Below are 21,732 nucleotides of genomic sequence, written 5' to 3'. Positions count from 1 at the left end.
GATGAAATCAAGATACAGACGAATAGTGATGATGAGGATGACCCAGCTCCAGATACAGAGTACGAGACAATAAATGAGGAGTACCACCTGATTAGTTTCTTTCCAGTATTCACAGTGAAGGAGCTTCCTCCTGATTTACAAGGAATAGTTAAAGAGAGAGTGTGGGATTTGACAAGGAAAGAGATTGACCTGATAAAGGGAGTTGAGCCAGTTAAAGTTCCTGTAAAGCTGAATGCAATTTGTTTCTCAGATTCCCCAGTATCACATGCCACAGGACATCTGTGTGAAGGTTGCTCATCTAATTGCACAATTTGTAAACCAAGGGGTCTTGAAAGAAGTGTTGAGTAGCCCATGTAATTCACTAATAACGGGATTGGAAAAGCCCTGTGGGAAAGTTTGAATTGACCAGGACCAGAGAAAAATAAATTACATTGTGATCAAATGTTGCCCTGTGGTGCCAAATCCAGCCATGATTCTGTTTCAGATTCCATGCGATGCTGAATGGTTCACTGTCATAGACTTGTCACAAGCCTTCTTTTCTGTACCTCTTCATGAGGATAGTCAATTTCATTCTGTTTCAAATTTTTAGATCGAGTTTATTGTAAGTGTAGAATTCCTCAAGGGTTCTCAGAATCACCTTCCACATTCAATCAGATCTTTAAAAAGAATCTGGAGTCATTGGAAATGCCTTTCCAATCGACATTGGTACTGTACATTGATGGTTTGTTAATTGCATCCAAGACAAGGGATGAATGCAAATATGACACGATTGCCTTACTGAACCATTTGGGAAAGAATGGTCATAAAGTGTCCCCACTTAAATACAATATAGTCAGAAAGAAGTGAAATACTTGGGTCACCAGATTGAGAAGGGAACAAGGAAAATATCCGGAGAAAGGGTCACAGCCATATTGCAGATGAAACCCCCAGACACCCAGAGAGATGTTAGGATGTTTTTAGGGATGGTAGGCTACTGTCGCGAATGGATTCCCAATTTTTTGGTCATTTCCAAACCATTGCCGAAGCTGACTTATAAAGAAGTCACTGACCCCCTAGTGTTAGATCAGGCATGCATGAATGTGTTTTCTGAATTGAGAGAAAGTCTATGCAAAGCTCCGGCTTTAGGAATGCCTGACTACACCAAATCCTTCACATTGCTTTGTCATGAGCGTGATGCATGTTCTTTGTCCGTCTTGACATAGGTCCATGGAGGTGTAAACTGCCCAGTAGCATATTTTTCAGCTACTTTGGACCTAGTTGCAGCAGCTTTACCAGGCTGTTTGCATGCAGTTGCAGCAGTTGGACAGAGCCTCGCACAGTGTGAAGGCATTGTGATGGGACATCCCCTCACTATTATGGTCCCTCACTCCATTGAAGTTTTACTTACAAGGACCAAAACACAGTACTTGACAGGCTCCAGGTTGACTCACTACAAGACGAGCATCTTGGGGTCACCTAATGTGTCACTGAAAAGATGTACAGTGCTTAACCCGGCAACCTTACTTCCGAATGAAAATGTTGAAATTGGGAAGCTGGAAGACATTGAGCATGATTGTCTTGAAGTAACTGATCTGTGCACAAAACCAAGACCTGACATTAGAGACAACTGATTGGAAGAAAATGACAACATTTTCTTTGTTAATGGTTCCTCTCTAAGAGACAGTACAGGAGTACTGAGAGCAGGATATGCTGTGTGCACAATTTCTGGTTTACTGGTATACTGGAAGTGGCTTCGAGGAGTATATTCTGCACAAGTAGCATAACTGGTAGCCCTTACTAGAGCGTGCCATGTTTTTGCACATCTCAAAGTTACCATCTATAGGGATAGCCTGTATGGATTTGGAATAGTCCATGACTTTGGCCAATTGTCGTCACAGAGAGGTTTCATGACCTCTTCTGGTTCACCAGTAAGAAATGTTGCAAGCTTTCCAAATGCTTGAAAAGCTTGCCGTGGTGAAATGCAGTGCACATCTGAAATCGCAAGATTTTGTGTCAATGTGAAATGGATATGCGGATCAAGTCACAAGGTTTTGTGCATTAAACTGTATATGGTTCAAAGATAAGTGGGAGCTGTTACCTAAAGAAGATCAAACATGTCCAAGTAATGTCTTGCATGTACTAGATAAATTGGAAGAATTGAGAACACTGCAGAATAATGTTGACAGGGAGGAAAAACGATCATGGAGTAAAATGAAATGTGTACAGCGACAGGACGAATTGGTGGCTAGGTATTATCATGGTCAAACACATGTTGGGAGGGATGCCATGATTCGCCTCTTTAAACAAACTTGGTTCAATCCAAAATTTAGAGAAGTTTCTGAAGCAGTTTGCCATTGCTGTGTCATTTGTCAACAAATGAACGCGGGAAAAGGGACAGTGGTCAATTTGAGCCACATTTGAAGAGCAGGAGGTCCATTCAGAAGAATGTAAATGGATTTTACTGAGATGCCCATGTGTGGAGGATTGAGATATGTGTTGGTGATTGTTTGCATCTTTAGTTATTGGATTGGAGCGTACTCTACACAAAGAAATTACAGCCTCACGGTAGTGAAACTACTACTTAGGAAACTGATACCACATTTTGGGTTTCTGATCTCTTTAGAATCAGATAGAGGAAGTCACTTCAACAATGAAGTAGTCAAATTACTATGTGCAACCTTGAACATTGAGCAGAATCTGCATTGTAGTTCCCGCCCTGAAGCCTCAGGAGTAGTGGAACAGATGAATGGCACCTTGAAATCAAGAATGGTGAAAATGTGTGCGTCCAGAAATATGAAGTGGCCCGACACACTGCCGTCAGTTCTGATGACAATGAGAAGCACACTCAACAGGAAGACAGGATTGTCACCGCTTGAGATCCTCATGGGAAGAGCAATGAAATTGCCAGCGGTTCCTGCAAATGCTCTTGTGAACATAACAGATGATATGGTGTTGGACTAATGCAAAGGTCTGGCTGATGTGGTTCGGTCCTTCTCTCAGCAGATGGAAGTCACCACTCTGCAACCGTCCCAAGATCAAGGATAGAACCTGAGAGCTGGTGACTGGGCTTTGGTCCAAAAAAATGTGAGGAAGACATGTTTGGAACCTCGATGGAAAGGTCCTTTCCAGGTAGTTCTGATCACTACCACAGCTGTGAAGTATGCTGGACATCTGAACTGGATCCATGCAAGCCACATGAGAAAAGTGGCATGTCCTTTGGACAATGAAGAGGAGTTGTTGAGAGTACCAACAACGACCAGACAAGCCTCGGAGCTCGAAAGAGAAGAAAGAGGAACTGGGACCAGATGTGAGCACGTTGAGAATGATTCATTCACTCCTGTGAGAGATGAAGGAAAAGATCTCCAGGAGAGTGACAGTGAGGCAATTTCAATTGAGGCAGCAGGAGAGTCTTGTCAGAGGAGGACTCTCCCAGAAGTAGATGGATTTGAGAGACAAACAGAGCAAACACCAGACTCTGAGGGGGAAAGAGTTGAGGAGGATCAAAGCCAATGAGGTCTGACTTCTGAACCAGTTGCAGGTCTGTCAAGAGAAAATCCTGCAGAGCTAGAAGTCTCAAGTTCAACACTGAAAAGAGCATTGACCAAGGGTCCACTGAAAGGAGACAAGTGGCCGGAGTCAAAAGCATAGAGAAAGAAAGCAATTGTTGTAACAACAATCAAAGAAGAAGTAGATACGACAAGGAAAAAAAATCTGAGTTAAGGAGAATTGAATGGAGATTGAAAGTTGAAAAGAAAGAGAATAGCAAGTCGAAGCTACGCTAGTCCTGAATGGGCATACACAACAACAACTGAATAGCAAAGAGAATATTTGTCTTTTGTTTTGTTTGGGACATTCCAGGTCAATATTTTTGCACTTGAAGGACGCTAATGAACTGAACTGCTGAAACAAATTTGAGATATGTACAAAAGGAGAAAAAGAGACTGTTGAAAGTAACCGGAAAAGAGTTTTGAAACCTGATTTGACAAAATACCCTGATTAGACAAGCTGCTAAACAGATTTTGACAAAGGATCCTGGAAGTAAGACTGAAAGTTGTAAATAATTGCTGAAAGAAGATTGAAGATTTTTGTTTTTGATTTTTGCTGCATAGTTACTAAATTTTCTCTTCTACGTTCTGATTCTTTACAGATCATGAGTAACGTTAGCCAGCAGGATAGGAAGAACAGGTGCTGTAAATACATGAGTACTGCTTTGGCAATTGTTTGTGTGATATTGTGTTTGATATTGATTGTGGGAATGACTGTTCTTGACAAGAGTAAAGCCAACCATACTGCAGCTTTAGAGACAACTACTGCATTAACAAAGATAGAGCAGTTTAGGTTAGATGAGAATTATCTGCACGTAGACAATGCACAAGGGGCACTTTCTGCTAATGTTTTTTATTGCTTATTGAGTAAGTATGTTGAGCCAATGGATGCAGGGAATTGTTATGTGTGCATGCAGATTCCTTCGTCAGTCAATGAAGGCGTTACCTATCATAGTTTACCCCTCACTTATGGGATAAATTGTAGTCTGTTACTAACAAGATTATATGACCAGGAGTGCATCCAGTACTTCTACTCTACCACGATTTTATATTTTCATTTGTCCCCATAATTAGACACCTGAGTAGAGTAGCTAAGGCCAATGAGTGAGAGGTTTCTTTGAGGCCTACATTAACTTTTGGCATAGCATATGCTCACAAGAGTAACCTGACATGCTTGCTTATACCATTAGAAAAGAGCTTCTTAGATCAAACAGATGACAGGAGAAAGGCATTAAAGGAGAAGTTAGAAAAGGGCTTAGAGAAAAAGACTTTTAGAAATTATTATACTTTTAGTGAAATAAAAACACAAGGGCAATTAGCTTTAGATATGCAACACGTAGGAAAGCTTTGTGTATATCGGCCTAAATCTAGCACTGACACTTTATTTGTGGGAACGAGTGAATGTAAACATGTGTTTCTGTTTCAGACTGAATAGACATTTATGTTGAATGGACAGGATCCAGCAATTCCTGGTATATATTACATCTGTGGACCTAACTCTTATTACCGTCTTCCAGGAGGATGGTATGGCATGTGCTACTTGAGGATAGTTTTCCCAAAGATATTCCAACTTGATGACTTGAAAAGATTACCGAAAATGACTGAATTACATCACAGTAAGCATAAGAGAGAGTCTCCTTTTGGTATAGTGGGAGATATATTTGGAGCAATGATTCCTTCGGTAGGAGTTGTCCTGAATTCTATAAAGATTTGAAAGTTGTCTACTATTGTTGACAAATTTTTCAGGAACCATGATCCTAATGGCTGCAGAAATGGCTGCAATTATTGACTCTTCAGAACCGCCTTGCGTTAGACATTCCTTTAGCAAAAAATCGCGGAGTTAGCAAAATGCTTAATTCGAGGCATTGCTGCTCGTATATTCCTGATGATAGCAAAGAAATTAGAATCTTACTTACTAATATGACTAATAAAAGTGCTGATTTGAAATAGTTGAAAGAACCAGGTGTTTGGGAGATAGTTGGTAAAGGATTTGTTTAAGTGGAAAATTGTCTCAGCAACATTGGGAAAGGGATAATATTGAAAATAATTCAAGGGATATTGACTATTATGATTTGCATAATTGGGGCAAGGGGAATATGTAAATTATGTGGGATGATCAAATTAAAGAAAATGAAAAATTATCAGAGGAGCAGAATATTTGTGTGGGAAGATTTAAGAGTGATGACACATTTAGTCATCAGAGGAGGGATTGCTAATGCTGAATTTTACGAATGAATATTCATGTATTCTGAGTGTTGTATTTGCATTGAAAACAAATTAACGTAGAGAAAAAGGCACTCATTTGAAGTCGCGCCTACTAGAGTGGCCGCCAGTGTTCTCGAAGTGTACTTATTAATGGCTTATTTAATGAAAAATGTTGAGCTCATGTTTGATTAATGTAGTAGTATGTCATATTAAGGGTTATGTATTTTCTATTAGCTTTATTAATCATAGGATTTACCTTAGCAAGGTCTTGGGCCTAGTTGCATGGCCTCATGTCAAGCTGCATTTCTTAGGCGACTTATAAAATGGCTGCTTAGAGAATTAAGTTGTGATTTTCCACTGTACTGACCAAATGCTTGTAGCTGAAATTATTTCTCATTAGAACTGTTTGCTAGATTTTGTTGTACTTGCTAGGGATACAATGTATAACATAGTATGTGTAAGAATGACCTTCCCAGGAGAAGAAAATGGATGTACTGACTGGAGGATAAGACGCGACAATATTGATACCTGACAAGTCCAATGACAAGAACAGGAGAAGAGGAGGTAATCATCGACATGTGAACTGTGTACTAGTAAATTCTTAGATTTGGGGTTTTATTTTCATTGGACTAAATGCAAACATTCTTTGATTAATGGGAACATGGGAAGTAGTTTTAGAAAATCTAACTTAGCCAGACTGCACCGAGAGGAGGACACCATTTTCCACTTTGCCATTAGTTCTATTCTTTCGAACTGTCCAGAGAGGCCATTCTCCCCATTCTTCTTGAGTGTTTAGTTATTATTCTTTTCCAAATTGCATGAAGAGACTTTGCTTTTCCTGATCTTTAATGCTGAATTCCGATACCCTGCTGACCGAACTGATATCCAATTGACGAAGACTGTCACAGCTTGCTGACCCATACTGAGGCCAGGTATAAGGTGATGTTACTGATTGTTATGTCTATTTGCTTTTGTCCTTAGGTACCAACCAATAATTTTGATAGAGCCATAGTTAGATGTTTTCCAGAGTTGTGTTGACTAAATTGTTATTCTTGGCCGAGAGGTCATGGTGTGTGGAAAATACTGACTCCTATTGATTATTGATGTCATTGATTGTTACTGCTTTTGATTTGTATTGGAATGGAGTTACAAGGTGGGAACTACTCGAAGCGCAGTCAAAAGGTCCATCGATCTACAACGTGTCTCCTTATTAGTTAACTTAATAAGGTCTGACACGCTAATACTAATGTGATATGACAACAGTGAACAACTGACATGGTTTTCAAGGGTTGCCAGAGCTTTACATGACTAGTTTTTTAAGTGTATTGTTGATAATGAGTAATACATATGCATATTACCTACACATTGCCCGTAGGTTAGCTATTCAGAAACATAAAAATATTCAGAGGAGAATATTCCCATTGCAGGTGATTTGAACTATGGACATACAACTTGACAGAAATGTGACAAAAGAAAGGTTGACAAAATCTCTATCTTTTGCTAATAGTATTTTCTCCCTGTATCAAACCACATACTGTCTCATTCTGTCTACTTTTCTCAATATATCTGTTTACTTTGCCTCTCACCTTCACCTGACACAGCACATGAAGCAAAGAGCAGTGCAAGCGTCCCTCACAAATGACAGATAGTGTGAACTGTTGCTAAGCACAGGGACAGACTGACCATTAACACAATAGGGCCAGGAAGGCCAAGTTATCTTAAAGACTTGGGTACCACTTCCCTGATGATTTAGAGTTGTTCCCTTCCAGGCTCAAAATTACAACAGACTAGGGGGCTGATTTATATTTTGGTGGTATGTATACTCTATGACGGAGGATATTTACTGGCAAGATAAAGATCTTCCTGTCCAGTTTTAATGTGGCTATGGCGTTGACTACTCAGTCACCGCCATAGACAAATTTCTCTGAAGGGCAGTAGGAGAAATCACTTTGGCCCTCATTATGACATTGCAAGTAACAGATCTGTCATGCCGGCGATGGCGTACGAACCACCGCCAAGCCGGCGATGTAGACTGCCTTATTACGACCACGGCGGTCAACCCACTGAAACCAAACCAGTTTGCGGACAGTAACGCTAGTACGGCCAGACCACCACCGCCGGCGGTTGCCATCCCCAGGCTGGCGGTAGCCACTGCAACGCCCACCCTAATACGACACTGCAGACCGCCACAATTTCTGGGGCGGGTCGCCCGCCACCCAAAGCCTGGCAGAAACAGCAAGTAGAAAAGGACCCACTCACCTCCAGGGACGCAGACGACTCTGCGGAAGCCATGGAACGCCACCTTGAAATCTTCCCAGTGCCTTTTACCTCTATGACCGCCGACACTGACACCATCGGTAAGTGCACCTGCAGAGCACACAAAGGGGCAAAGGGGAGTGTGACAAACCTACACACAACATACACACCATGCACAAACTCCTGCGCTCACACATGCACACATGCAACACAACAAGGGTCTGGGGAGGTTTGGGTTTAGGAGAAGGGTCCTTCGGCTTTGGCTTGGGAGGGGGTTGGGGTTTCACCCTTGCTCTTGGCAGAGTGGCAGGGGCCTTGGAACCATGTTTTGGGGAAGTTTTCTTTTTGGGGATAGAGGACGGCTTCTTTGCAGGTGGAGGGGCAGCAGAGGTAGAAGGGGGGGTCACAGAAGGACTTGGATGTGGAGGGACTTGGCTTGGGGAGGGAACCATGAGAGCGAGCGGCAATATGGGATGGTACAGGGTCAGGGAACAGGTCAAGGCGGGAAAGGAAAAGCTTCTTAGGGACAAGGGGGATGGACTGGGAAACATGTTTGGGAGTGAAGGTAGAGGGAGCAATCATAGGTCTTGCAGGTGTGTTGGATATGGGTGCAGATGTATTTAGAGTATGTATGTGTGAGGTGGAGTAATGTTGAGTGTCTGAATGAGGGCGTTTATGTATCATTGGAGGCTGGGTGGGAGTAGACTGATATGTTGTGTGGATGAATGCTGGGGTGGTGTCTGCATATAAGGTGGGTGTTCTGCATATGTGAGTGATGGTGGTTGCAGTGAGTGCGGATGTGGTGCATGGGGTTCATGTATGAGTGTCTGCTGTTGTGGTGACTGAGGGCAAAGTGGTGACAGGGACTGGGAGTGAGGACACAGTGCTGGCAGGTGTGAGTGGTGTTGTGACAGCAAGGGAGGAGATGCTGGGGAGACGGGAGGTAGGGGCTGATGTTGTGTCTGCTTTTGTGTGTTGAGTGTGTGCATGCTTGTGATGTGATTTGTAGTGCCTGTGTTTGTCTTTGCATACCTTGTCTGTTGATTTGGGAGGGTGCTTGTCTGTATGTATGGCTTGGCTAGGAGAGGGGAAAGGGATTTGGGATATGGCACAGGTAGCAGGAGGGAGGACGGAAGTAATAGGGACACTGGCTGCCATCAATGAAGAGGCCAGAGCCTGAAATGATCTCTGTAGGCCAGTCAAGGCACAGTGAATGCCCTGCAGGTAGGCATTATTCTGCTGCTTCTGGGATGGTGGGCCCTGGATGGCATTCATGATGGTTGACTGCCCTTCAGAGATGGACCTCAGGAGGTCAATAGGTTCAGCATTGAGGGCAGCAGGGCTGACTGGGGCAGGGGTAGAGATGCCTGCGGCGAAGGAGACACCCACCTTCCTCAGTGAGCGGGCACGGGCAACTGGGTGGGGAGCCTCTGGGAGGGCGGTGTTGGTAAGGTGGGTGGCGGACGAGGATGGTGCTGGGATGGTCCCAGAAGGTGCCACCACCACCAGGAAGCTTCCATCGGAGGAGGAATCTGTATCAGTGGTATCAGCTCGAGTCTCACCCGTGGTGCTCCCCTGGCCCTCTGTCCGACTGGTCCCCTCGGCTTTGGTGGTCTCTGCCTCTGGGTCCCGTGGGCTGCTGCCTCCCCACTCACTGGTGCCCCTACTCCTTTGCCTGCTGATACTAATGCACACAAGGATAGGATTGTACAAAAAGGAGGGGAGGGGTGAAACAGATGGGAGCTTAGGGTCAATACCAATCCCCATTGCACGTATGTATATTACAACAACATGCCTCTATACATTCCTGAATATACTCCCTACAACGTCAGTGGAGATCTCCTTACACCCACTGTGCATACACTCTGATGTGCATGCACAAACATGATACTACTACAATTACACTCAGGTACTACTCTACACTGTTAGGGCTCTTGTATAAAGGACCATTACTGTGAGAAACCTGTCAATGAGTGACATTTATACATTGTCATACCTACCGTGTCACCCATTACGGACATGTATAGATAGGTATGGATACCAACTGAAGATCCTCCTGTATGTCCATGTGAAGTACAGAAATGTGGCACTGTAAAAATGCCATGAACAACTGCGGCTCAGATGCTCACCTATCACAGCTACTTCTGTTCACAGCAAAACTGAATCCTACCTACATAACTTTCATACCAACAGTTTGCTTCCATGATCCCATTGCTAACACACCCATCCAGTCCATCGCAAATTGTGCAGGACATGTACTATGTCACTCAACTCCTTGTGGCTGCTGTCTTGCCCTCAAGCGCCCATCCAACTCTGGGTAGGCCACAGCAAGTATGTGGGCCATCGGGGGGTCAGGGTTCGATGGACATCCCTTCCTCGTTGGGAGGCTGTCATCACCAACTGTGCCTTTGCAGCCTTCCAGGCCCAGTGTCTCAGGTCCTCCCACCGCATCCTGCAGTCGGTGCTCCACCAGGTAAGGACCCCCAGGGTCTGCACTTCCTTGGAGATGGCTTTCCACAAACCCATCTTCTGATGGGCGCTGACCTGCATGAGAGACACAGAAGGAAAGGTACATTATTGTAGGCACAACAACCTACGACATTCATAGTCCTACCAACAGTACACAAATCAGCATCGTACACGACTTCACACTTCCACAACATTCCTAGCAGTCATATCCGTAGGTACAGCGTCCACTGTAACGTCCTGCATACACGTACTATTACACACTTACATACCCATGTAGCAACATACATAACCATTATGCAAACTACCTGCTGTTCTGGAGCCCCATACAGTTTTGTGTACAGTGGTAGGACCCCATCCACAAGTTTCTCCAGTTCTTGCGAGGTGAAAGCGGGTGCCCTATCTCCTGTGCAAAGCGCCATCATGGCTTCCAGTAACATGACACAGCATCACACTCAGTGGAGGTCTTAATGGCTGGAGAGTCAGGAGTTAAGTAAGATACACTGTGGAAAATGGTGGTCACAGCCGCAGCGGTCTGCACCATCACCACTGGAAGTAGTCGTCATTTGTCCCTGTGTGCCATAGACATCAATGTTAACCAATGAAGAGTTGCACCATGGTGGAATGATTTCATTGACATCTGTCCCCTGCATGCAGGACAGACAGCAGCCATTTTGCAATACAACTCTAACAAATACATTAATTAATGAAGATAATACTAATTTCCAAAATGGATATGTGATGAGTTATGGCCTGGGACAGTGTTAAGTACAATTAGGCAGCATGAACTTGGAGTGTGCATATATTCTGGTAATGACAACATGACTTTGTGGGAATGCTCTTACATATTGATGGTGACTGTAGAGTAGCAGTGACAGACAAGCTTTTCACTATTGTCATCCATTGTAAATCCCAGATATATGTGCAACTGACATGGGAATTACCACGCCTCAGCACATTGAAGTCTGCTTTGCATCCAACAAGTGGTAGCATATGTGATGTTGATTCACCGTTTGTCACCCTGCAGGTGGATGCATGAATGGTAATCATTGACATACTTGTTTTGTATGACATGTGTAGATGCCGACCACTGTTGAGGCGTGCATCTGTGTACCGGCCCCTGGTTGACTTGGCAACGATGGAAGAACGCCACATCATCTTCCACTACTGACTGAACCATGCTACAATCTGGGAGCTGTTTACCCAGTTGGAGTCTGATCTGCTGCCAGCCATTCGACAACCTACAGCCATTCCTCCAACTGTGCAGGTGGCCTCCATCTACCATTTCTTGGCCACTGTCTCAACCTATGTTCAGCAATGTGTTGGGGAAAGTCTTGTCCGCCTAAGTCAAACATATGGACAGCTTCGTTCAATTTCCCAAACCTGTAGATATGCCCAGTGTTAAGGCTGATTTCTATGCATTGGGACACATCCCTCATGTGATTGGGGCCACAGATAGCACACACATTGCATTAATACCACCCAGGGCTGATGAGAAAATGTACAGAAACCGTTAGGGCTTTCACTTCATGAATGTGCAGATGGTCTGCTTAGCTGACTAGCACATCTCCCAGGTGACTGCAAGGTTTCCAGGGTCTGTCCATGATTCGTACATGCTCAGGAATAGCAGTGTCCCACGGTTGATGGCGCCTCTACAAAAAGTGAGGGCCTACCTCATTGGTGAGTATGATGAGTGTATATGTCATCACTGTTACCCCAGCCTTACTACTCAGTCTGTATGTGACATTGTGGAATGTAAATGTTGGTTTACCCTATCCACAGGTGATTCAGGTTCTCCCAATCTCTCCTGGCTACTGACACTGTTGTGGAATCCAAGGACAAGGGGTAAGGAACAGTACAATGAGGCTCATGGGAGCACAAGAAGGGTGGTTGAAAGGACATTTGGTCTCTTGAAGGCAAGGTTCAGATGTCTGCACATCTTTGGGGGTTACCTGCAGTACTCCCACAGAAGGTGTGCCAGATTGTGGTGGCCTGCTGTATGCCCCACAATCTGGCACTAAGGGGAGGAACATCCCATTGCTGGAGGAGGTAGGAGGTGGGGACAATCCTGTAGCAGAGGAGGGAGGAAACATGAGTGATGAAGATAGGGATGAGGAAGATGTAGGCACAGGGACAGATATCATCCAGCAGTTAATCAGCTAAGCTTTGGTAGGTACTTCTCTATGTTTGACATGTAACATTTTGATGTACAGATTGGGTGTACTTCATTATCCATCACCGATATCAGTAGGTGCTGACCCCATTTGGGTTTCGGATGAGTGTATACAGTAGTGGCCTGACAAGTAGGTCTACAGTGCCACTGTGCTGTTACCTAGTCCATCTGTCTGGGTTACAAATAGTTCAGACATCCCATCTACTTCTTCACACATTTGTGACTTCTCCATTCTGGAATCACATTTTCATTGGCATAGTTTGCAGCTTCTTATGACTTGAAGTGCTGTCAATACTTGGCATCCAAGGGTGTGAGCTGTGTGGTACTACTGCAATGATTGTCTATTGCTCTGTTCATTGCTGTTAGATGCAACAATTAACTAGTCACATTGTACCTGAACAGGGTTGTGGTCATGTGTGCAATAGCATTGGATTGTCTTTCAGTGTGTGGACCTACAGTGTGAATCGTTTAACCATCAAGATTTGCTGGTACATACTGTTGGCAAAAGTGAACTTAATGTGTGTTGAACATTCTGTGCTATCAATCGCAGATGTACTATAGATGATGTATCAGCACTTTTCCCAGTTTGCAACCTGAGGACCCAGGGTTGTGTGGACATGACTTTGTTGCAGGAAACTGGATGACAGCATGATACATACACATCTTCAATGTGTTTTTAGGACTCAATTTCTGCGACATGTCACACATTTTTTGCACTTTTACAATGAGTAAACACAAAACACCAAAACTTGTGTATAAGTGCATTTATTGTGTATACCAAAGGGTGGATAAGGTGCAAACCATTGGGACCACAGTGTGCGATTCCATTACTCAGTAAGGCCCAGCAGTTGGTAGTACAGGTCCAGTATCCAAATGGCATGTGGAAATGGGGCAGTAGGAAGTCAACAATGTGTCTCAGTGGAACACAAGGGACACAGTCCTTGAGAGGCTTATTTCCTGGCAGTGGGGTTGATCTTGGCTTCTGTCCCTGCAGAATGTCTGGGTCTGTGACCATGTTTGCATGGGGGTTCCTCAGCAACAGGGGGTGGCTCAGTGGTGGCTTGTGAGTCCTCAGGCATGACCTGAAGCAGATGTAGAGGGCTGGTCAATAGGTTGGCTAGTGGAAGAGGCCTGGTGGTGGGTGGAGGACTCACACAGGACTGTCACAAGCTCCTGCATCAAGTCTTTTATGGAGGCCATGGTGGCATTGAGGGCATGCCACTCCTGCATGGTCTTCTGGTGGTACTACCTCTGCTAGCTCAGGTTTCCCCCCAACAGGTCTGTTAACTGACCCATCTTGTCCCGGGATTAGTTGCATGCTCCCAGGGCTAGTGCCATAGCCTCCTGGGCAGGTGGCTTTCTGGGTTGCCCCACCTGTGACCCCTAGGTGCACTCCCACTGGCCCTAGCCCCCAGTACCTGTGTTTCCAGCACCATGTGCCCACTACCACTTACTCCAGGACTGGTGCGGGCGTTGGACGACAGGTGTTGTGGTGGCAGAGGTTGTGGGGGGCTCCATGGTGTTCTGGGTAAGGCTGGTGGAGGTGGACTACCCAGAGAGCCCGAATGGGCCAGGTAGGTCTTCCAGTTCCAGACATCCTGTGTTGCTGTCATCACTGGGGTCTTCATCACATCGGGGACTGGTTGTAAGTGGCACTGGTTGTCTGACGACATTCTCAGTGGCACCTCTGGATGACAGGGATTCTTATTTGCATCTGCCTGATGTACTTTACAGGGGCTGCAGGGTGAGTGCTATGTGTCATGCTTCAGGACTCAGGTGTAGTTGTGCGAAGGGGATGTGCTAGGTGGCTATAGGGTGATGCATTGTGGGAGTCATAGTGCTTCATGCTGTACATGCATTGGGTGCATTTGGGAGTGTGGACTTTGGGATTGGTGTTAGTGGGGTGAGGTGGGAATGCAGGGGATATGGGTACATGCATTATAGGTATACTTCATGCAAGGGTGCAGGTGACTTACCAGTTTTCAGTCTTCTGGGGATTCATCTGAGACCCTCAGGGCGCAGCATCGCCAAGACCTTCTCCTTCCATGATACGAGCTCCAGGGGAGGTGGTGGGGGTCCACCTCCAGTTTTCATGAGGGTGATTTGGTTTCTGGACTCCATGGAGCAGGCCTTCCCCCTCAGGTCGTTCCACCTCTTGTGTATGTCGTCCTTTGTACATGGGTGGCTTCCCACTGAGTTCACCTTGTCGATGATCCTTCACCATAACTCCATCTTCTTTTCCAGTGACAGTTGCTGGACTCGTGCCCCAAACAACTGTGGCTCTACCCTGATGATTTCGCCCACCATGGTCCTTAATTCATCATCAGTGAAACAAGGGTTCTTTGGTTGGGACATGGTAAGTGTAATGTGTGTGTGAGTGTTAAATATTTAAGTGAAGTGTGATGCGTGAGAGGTGTGCAGGTGCCTGTGATGTCTGTGTGTAGTGCGGACTTCAGCATGGATGTGCAATGTCTGTTAGTTGTTTGTTGTGGCAAGGGGTTGTGGGTTGTGTGTGTTTCATAGGGGGGACTATAGAGGGCTATGTGTTTCAGATGTGGGGTATTCAAATTGGCCTATGTGGCATTGTGCTGCATTGGAGGTTCCCTCTTGGCCGCCGCGGTCCTGACCGCTAATGGATAGCCACCAAGCTGTGTCCGCTGTGCTGATTTCTGGGTCGTATTAGAGGGCGCAGTCTTGTTCTGCCGTGGCGGTGTGGGTGGTGGCTCCGCATCTCAGCCGCCATCATTCCGCCTGACGGTGTCAGGTTGGTGGCTGTGTTCTGGTGTATTTGTTTTTATGTGTTGTAATTGGGGGGGTGGATTGCTGCTGTCACTGCGGTCTTTTGGCGGCCGCCAGCACAACGGTCTTCGGGAAAGACCACCAATGTCATAATGTGGCCTATATATCAGTCCACCCAATCAGGGTGGGTCAACATTCAGTAATATTTTTATTGTCTGTAACTGCCAGGCAAACCTTGGCAGTGTGGGACAGTAGATTGGCCATAATGTCCCCAGTCGCCATGGGAGATGACTTGAATTCACAAATTCAAAGTGCATTACAGACTTCTTAGTACATAGTTTAGCATAAATCCTCTTTGGTGAAACGTAGTCAAAATCAACATTATACTGTTTTCACCCATGCCAGACCATTTGCAACTATGGGGTGTCCGTGAACATGCAGACAGCAAGTCCATTGCCTTTCTCCATACACAAAGATACTGTGTTTTGTCTCCTATTCAACCCCACATGGATGCTACACATCTCTACTCCATGAAGGCATTGTGTGGGTCTGCCTCTCGTGTCCCCTTGCTCTCTGAGACTTAACAAATCTGGAAAACTGAGGAGCACCCTCTTTACAAAAAGACTCCACTAAAGGCTACAAAGATGAACACTTCCTGCCCAGACATCCTATAGCACAATAGCTCACACGCCCAGCCCACTGGTATTTTACAACCAATAAGCAAACACACAGACATTTGCATCCAAAAGCTTTTAGTACTACTAAAATCACTTCAAAGTAGCACTTATTATTATTGCTTTGTTTACTTTATCACTATGTTTAGGCGAATGTGTGCATTTTGAAGCCCAGTAAGTCCCCACTTACGAATCCCTCTCTCTCTCTACCTTCAAAATCATTAATGCACACAGTTTTGTTTTGTATTCCTACAAAATTTACCTTGGGTTATTCTTTTACAACCTGAGTGCAAATGTAATTGAAAGGATGGCGTGAAATGATAGAATGGAATGTGTGGGGAGGAGTAAGGCCTTCAACAACAAGCACACCCATAGGCACGTTTCTTATCAATAACCCTTTACAAAACACGATTTGGATGTCCCTTAGCATTTAGAGACTGGTTTTAGTCTTAATAAACTGAGCTATACACTTTAAATTTGCTCACCTCTGTCCTGCCAGCAACACACGACACCTGTGCAACAGATGGCAAATCCACCAAGCTATTTTACCTGCTCGGACAAAAAGTCAGGCTGTGCATCTCTAATTCAGATAGCTCTTGAGTTGAGACGTGGTCTGTATGTGTCAGCGGTCAACTAAACGATTATCAGATTAAAAACTTTCTATTCCTGGAGGAGACTTGTAATTGCATTATAAAATCATGCTTAGAAACAAATATGGCAGAACGGCTGCATGTGAACATAACAACATTGTGAACCTGTTGCACTGCACGCACTCTGGGGCAGATTTATGGAAAGTGGCCCTGCACCGAGTGCAGCAACACTTTCCCTGTGCCCCTTAGCACCCCCCTACCGCCACCAGGTGTGCGCTGTCTTTAAAATACGGCGCACCATGGCTCTGGGTATGGGGAAATAACATCATTTTTCATGATGACACTGATGTACTCAAAATATTGGTGCTACTCCTGCAGAGTACAGAGGGCCCTATTCAAAAGAATGGAAGGCCCCTTTTAACATCTGCTCTTGAGCAGGCGTTCAAAGTGCCGTAATACATGGCATAAGGAAATCTCATAGAAATCTCATAGAAAGCAACCTTTGCATAAATTATGCCTGGTGCAGGCATAATGTAGCGCAAAGGGTTACACCCTGTGTAGGAAAATGGCTCCCTGTTGCAGTTACCCCTCACTTTTTGCCTGATATTGATGCTGACGACTGAGAAGTGTGCTAGGACCCTGCTAACCAGGCTCTAGCACCGGTGTTTTTTCACTAAAATTGTACCATTGTTTCCACAATTGGCACACCCGTGGCACACAGATAAGTCCCTTGTAAAAGGTACCAGTGGTACCAAGGGCCCTGTGACCAGAGAAGGTCCATAAGGGCTGCAGCATATGTTGTGCCACCCTAAGGGACCCTTCACCTAACACATGTACACTGCCATTGTAGATTGTGTGTGTTGGTGGGGAGAAAAAAGAAAAAGTCGACATGGCATCCCCCAAAGGATGCCATGCACACAAAATGCTGCCTGTGGCATATGTAAGTCACCCCTCTACCAGGCCTCACAGCCGTAAGGCAGGGTGCACTATACCACAGGTGTGGGCATAGCTGCATGAGCAATATGCCCCTACAGGCCCTCATTACAACATTGGTGGTAAATGCCGCTTACTGCCGTGCAGAAGACCGCCAACACACCGCCGCCGCTGCGGAATTCCGCCACAGCTATTATGACCCACAGCACGGAATCTGCCAAAATTCAGACAACCACACAAGTCCGCCACACCAAAGGTCAGTGATAAACTGGCAAAAACAAGGTCTCCACCGTCACACCAACAGAAATACGCCCACACTATCATGACACACAAATCTACGCGGCGGTCTTTCAACCGCGGTATTCCATTTGCGGTACACACCGCCGCGCTCAGAATACACACACTTTTATAAAACACTACCACATTGGACAATTCAAAATAAACACACCTGATACACACACACACACACCACTCCCACACACCCAATACAATATAAAACACACACCCACATCACCCACAACCCCCTACAGCCACAAGTACTGAGAGAAGGTCAGAGAGAGACACTACAAACAACTACCAAGCATCCACAGGCACACAATACCATCACCCACATTACTTCCAAGCACCTCACACAACACACCACTAAATAGCACCCCACTTATCACTACACACCCCACCCCACACATCACCTACACCACCCCATGGCACGGCAAAGACACATCAGGTTCTCAGAGGAGGAGCTCAGGGTCATGGTGGAGGAAATCGTCCGGGTAGAGCCACAGCTATTGGGATCACAGGTGCAGCACACCTCCTTTGCTAGGAATATGGAGCTATGGAGAAGAATAGTGGACAGGGTCAACGCAGTGGGACAGCACCCAAGAAATAGGGATGACATCAGGAAGAGGTGGAACGACCTACAGGGGAAGGTGCGTTCCGTGGTCTCAAGACACCACCTTGCGGTTCAGCGGACTGGCGGCGGACCCCCACCTCCTCCCCCAAAATTAACAACAAGGGAGGAGAAGGTCTTGGCGATTCTGCATCCTGAGGGCCTCGCAGGAGTAGATGGAGGAATGGACTCTGGTAAGGCAAAGATTTACTATTACATCCCCCACCCTACCTGCATGCCATCACATACCCCCACCCTCACCCCCATCACTCCTACTCCTCACAAATGTCCCACTATCACAACCCACCCATCCCCACACCAAGCCCTGCATGCAACAACAAAGCATGGACACCCATCACAAAAGCATGGCCACTGCACATACCCATACACCCCCTAAACCACCATCACACAAGGTCCCACACAGGAATGCAAGCACTGGGGTACACGGACACCCACCTATTGTACACCATGCCAAACACAGATGTAATAAACATCCTTTTATACCCCTGCAGGACCCCTACCCAACGTCACTGGACAGGAGGGTCCACACATGTCCACACCACCAACAGAAGAGGCCCACAGTGATGACAGCAGCTCTGTCCAACTGGATCTAGATGACCAGCCCGGCCCATCGGGGACCTCTGGACAGTCAGTTCCCCTCACACAGTCACAGGCCACTACAGATCTTCCCCCCTCTGGAAACACCAGCACAGCACCCACCCAGCGGGCCCATACCTCTGTCCCCAGTACATGTCAAGCAGCAGTGTGTCCACCACTACAGGGAACCCAGGCTAACCCACCACCCCAACATCAACAGGGACCTGGGGGCAGTGGTAGTGGACACACGGGCTAGGGGACGGAGGCCTAGGAACACAGGGGAACTGGGAGGGCTGCTGTGCAACAGGGGGAGGACAGGCCAAGGGAACCCACTCTCCACGAGGCCCTCTCCTCCATCATGGGAGCCTACCACCACTCCCAGGAGACGATGGCAACGGTACTGGCCAAGTTTCAGGAGACCCAGCGTCTGCAGGAGGAACAGTATTTGGGCTTCAGGGAGGAACTCAGAGCCATCAACTCTACCCTGCGAACCATTGTAGGGGTGCTGAAGGAAGTACTCAACACCAGGAGGGACACTGTGGCACAACAAGGGGCCCCTGACACTAGCATGGACGATGAACTGCTCCCCACCTCCGCCGGCGCTAGTGGACAGGAGGCACCACCACAAGACCACCAGCACCCCACCCCCTGCAGAGGGAGAACCACCCCGCAAACGGTCCCTGAGATCCAGGACAAAGACAGAGAACAATGCCAAGACCCCCGCCAAGAAATGAGACCACCCTGAATGTCATCCTTCTGTCCCACCTTGTCACCCTGTCCATCCTCAAACTGCCCCAGCTCCACTTCCTATGCCCATTTGGGCAATGCACCTGTGAGACTAATAGACTGGACTCTGCCATGGACATTCCTCCACCATCACCCCTCACCATTTTACAACCCCCTCCAATATTGAGCACTTAAATAAACACCCTTGAAGCACAAAACAATCTGGAGTCAGTCTGTGATTTTAAAATAGTGTTTTAGCAATTACAGTGGCAAAATGCTCTTTCAATTGCAATGTCAACATACCTAAGTCACACAGCTCTAGTCCATGAGGAAACAAAGCAGATGTCACACTGTGGGACACGCATCTGTGAAATCGTAAGGGAAAGTGACAACTCAGTGATCATACACTGGGTGAAAATGACAGACAGTAGAGAGGTAGTAGTGTTAAAGTACATGTAGTAGGCAGGTTTGTATTCTTACCTGTGTCTCACTGGAAATATTGAAGGACCACTGAGTTCCTGTTGTCCATGTTCTCTTCTTCTGCTTCCTTGTCTTCACTGTCCACAGGCTCCACAGCTGCAACAACACCCCCATCTGGACCATCCTCCTGCAGAAAAGGCACCTGTCGTTGCAAAGCTAAGTTGTGAAGCATACAGCAGGCACGATGATCTGGCACAACTTCTTTGGTGAGTAGAATAGGGATCCACCTGTCATATGGAGGCACCTGAACCTGGCCTTCAGGAGGCCGAAGGTCCGCTCTATTATCCCCTGAGTCCACCCATGGGCCTCATTGTAGCGTTCCTCTGCCCTTGTCCTGGGATTCCTCACTGGGGTCAGTAGCCATGACAGGTTGGGGTAACCAGAGTCACCTGCAAATGGCGATGGTCAACTGTTAGACACACACTAACCTGTAGGGATATCCCCAGACCCAGACAACCATTCCCACTGACTTGCTTCCAGGTGCTCACCTAATAGCCACACACGGTGCCTCTGGAGTTGACCCATCACATAAGGGATGCTGCTATTCCGCAGGATGTAGGCGTCATGCACTGAACCAGGGAACTTGGCATTCACATGGGAGATGTACTGGTCTGCCAAACACACCATCTGCACATTCATGGAATGATAACTCTTCCAGTTTCTGTACACCTGTTCACTCCTGCAGGGGGTACCAAAGCCACATGGGTCCCATCAATGGTACTATGAAGTCTCCTTTCACTGTAGGCAAATCCTACACCTGAGGGAAAACGATGTAGCTCTGCATGGGTTTCAGCAGGGCAGACAACACTCTGGACAACATGTTGGAAAACATAGGCTGGGACATCCATGATGCTATGGCCACTGTTGTTTGAAATGACCCACTTGCAAGGAAATGGAGTACTGAAAGCACCTGCACTTGAGGGGGGATTCCTGTGGGATGGCGGATAGCTGACATCAGGTCTGGCTCCAGCTGGGCACACAGTTTCTGGATTGTGGCACGATCAAGTCTAAAGGTGATGATCACATGTCTTTCCTCCATTGTCAGCGGTCTGTACACCGGAGGATGCTGCCATCTCCTCACATGTCCCAGCGGACGGTGCCTATGAAGGACAACAGCGAGCCCTGAGTCAAACAACTCCAAGGTACGTACCCACAGCTTACACAGAACACAAATCATAATCTGAAAATTGGCCTGTATGTGTGTTTTTTAAAAAAATATATCTTTATTAACTTTCACTGCATTACATCCGCAACATTATTGGTGACATCAACAGGTTTCCATTCAGTACATACAAATGATCTTTGGACATACTACACATTCCTGTATTCTCAAGTGCTACCACCGCATTTCTTTTTATCCTAGACGTGTTTAGTATCTTTAAGGATGCAATATGCCTAGGTTATTTCAGTGGTTTAGGAGTGTATCCCTGTCCTGTGGTCACCTTTAACCTGGAATACCTGTGTGTCCGTATAGCAAACTTCT

This window comes from Pleurodeles waltl, chromosome 4_1 (assembly GCF_031143425.1).
Source record: "Pleurodeles waltl isolate 20211129_DDA chromosome 4_1, aPleWal1.hap1.20221129, whole genome shotgun sequence".
Lineage (NCBI taxonomy): Eukaryota > Metazoa > Chordata > Amphibia > Caudata > Salamandridae > Pleurodeles > Pleurodeles waltl.
The sequence above is the reverse complement of the archived record's forward strand: the minus strand, read 5'-3'. Positions refer to the sequence as shown.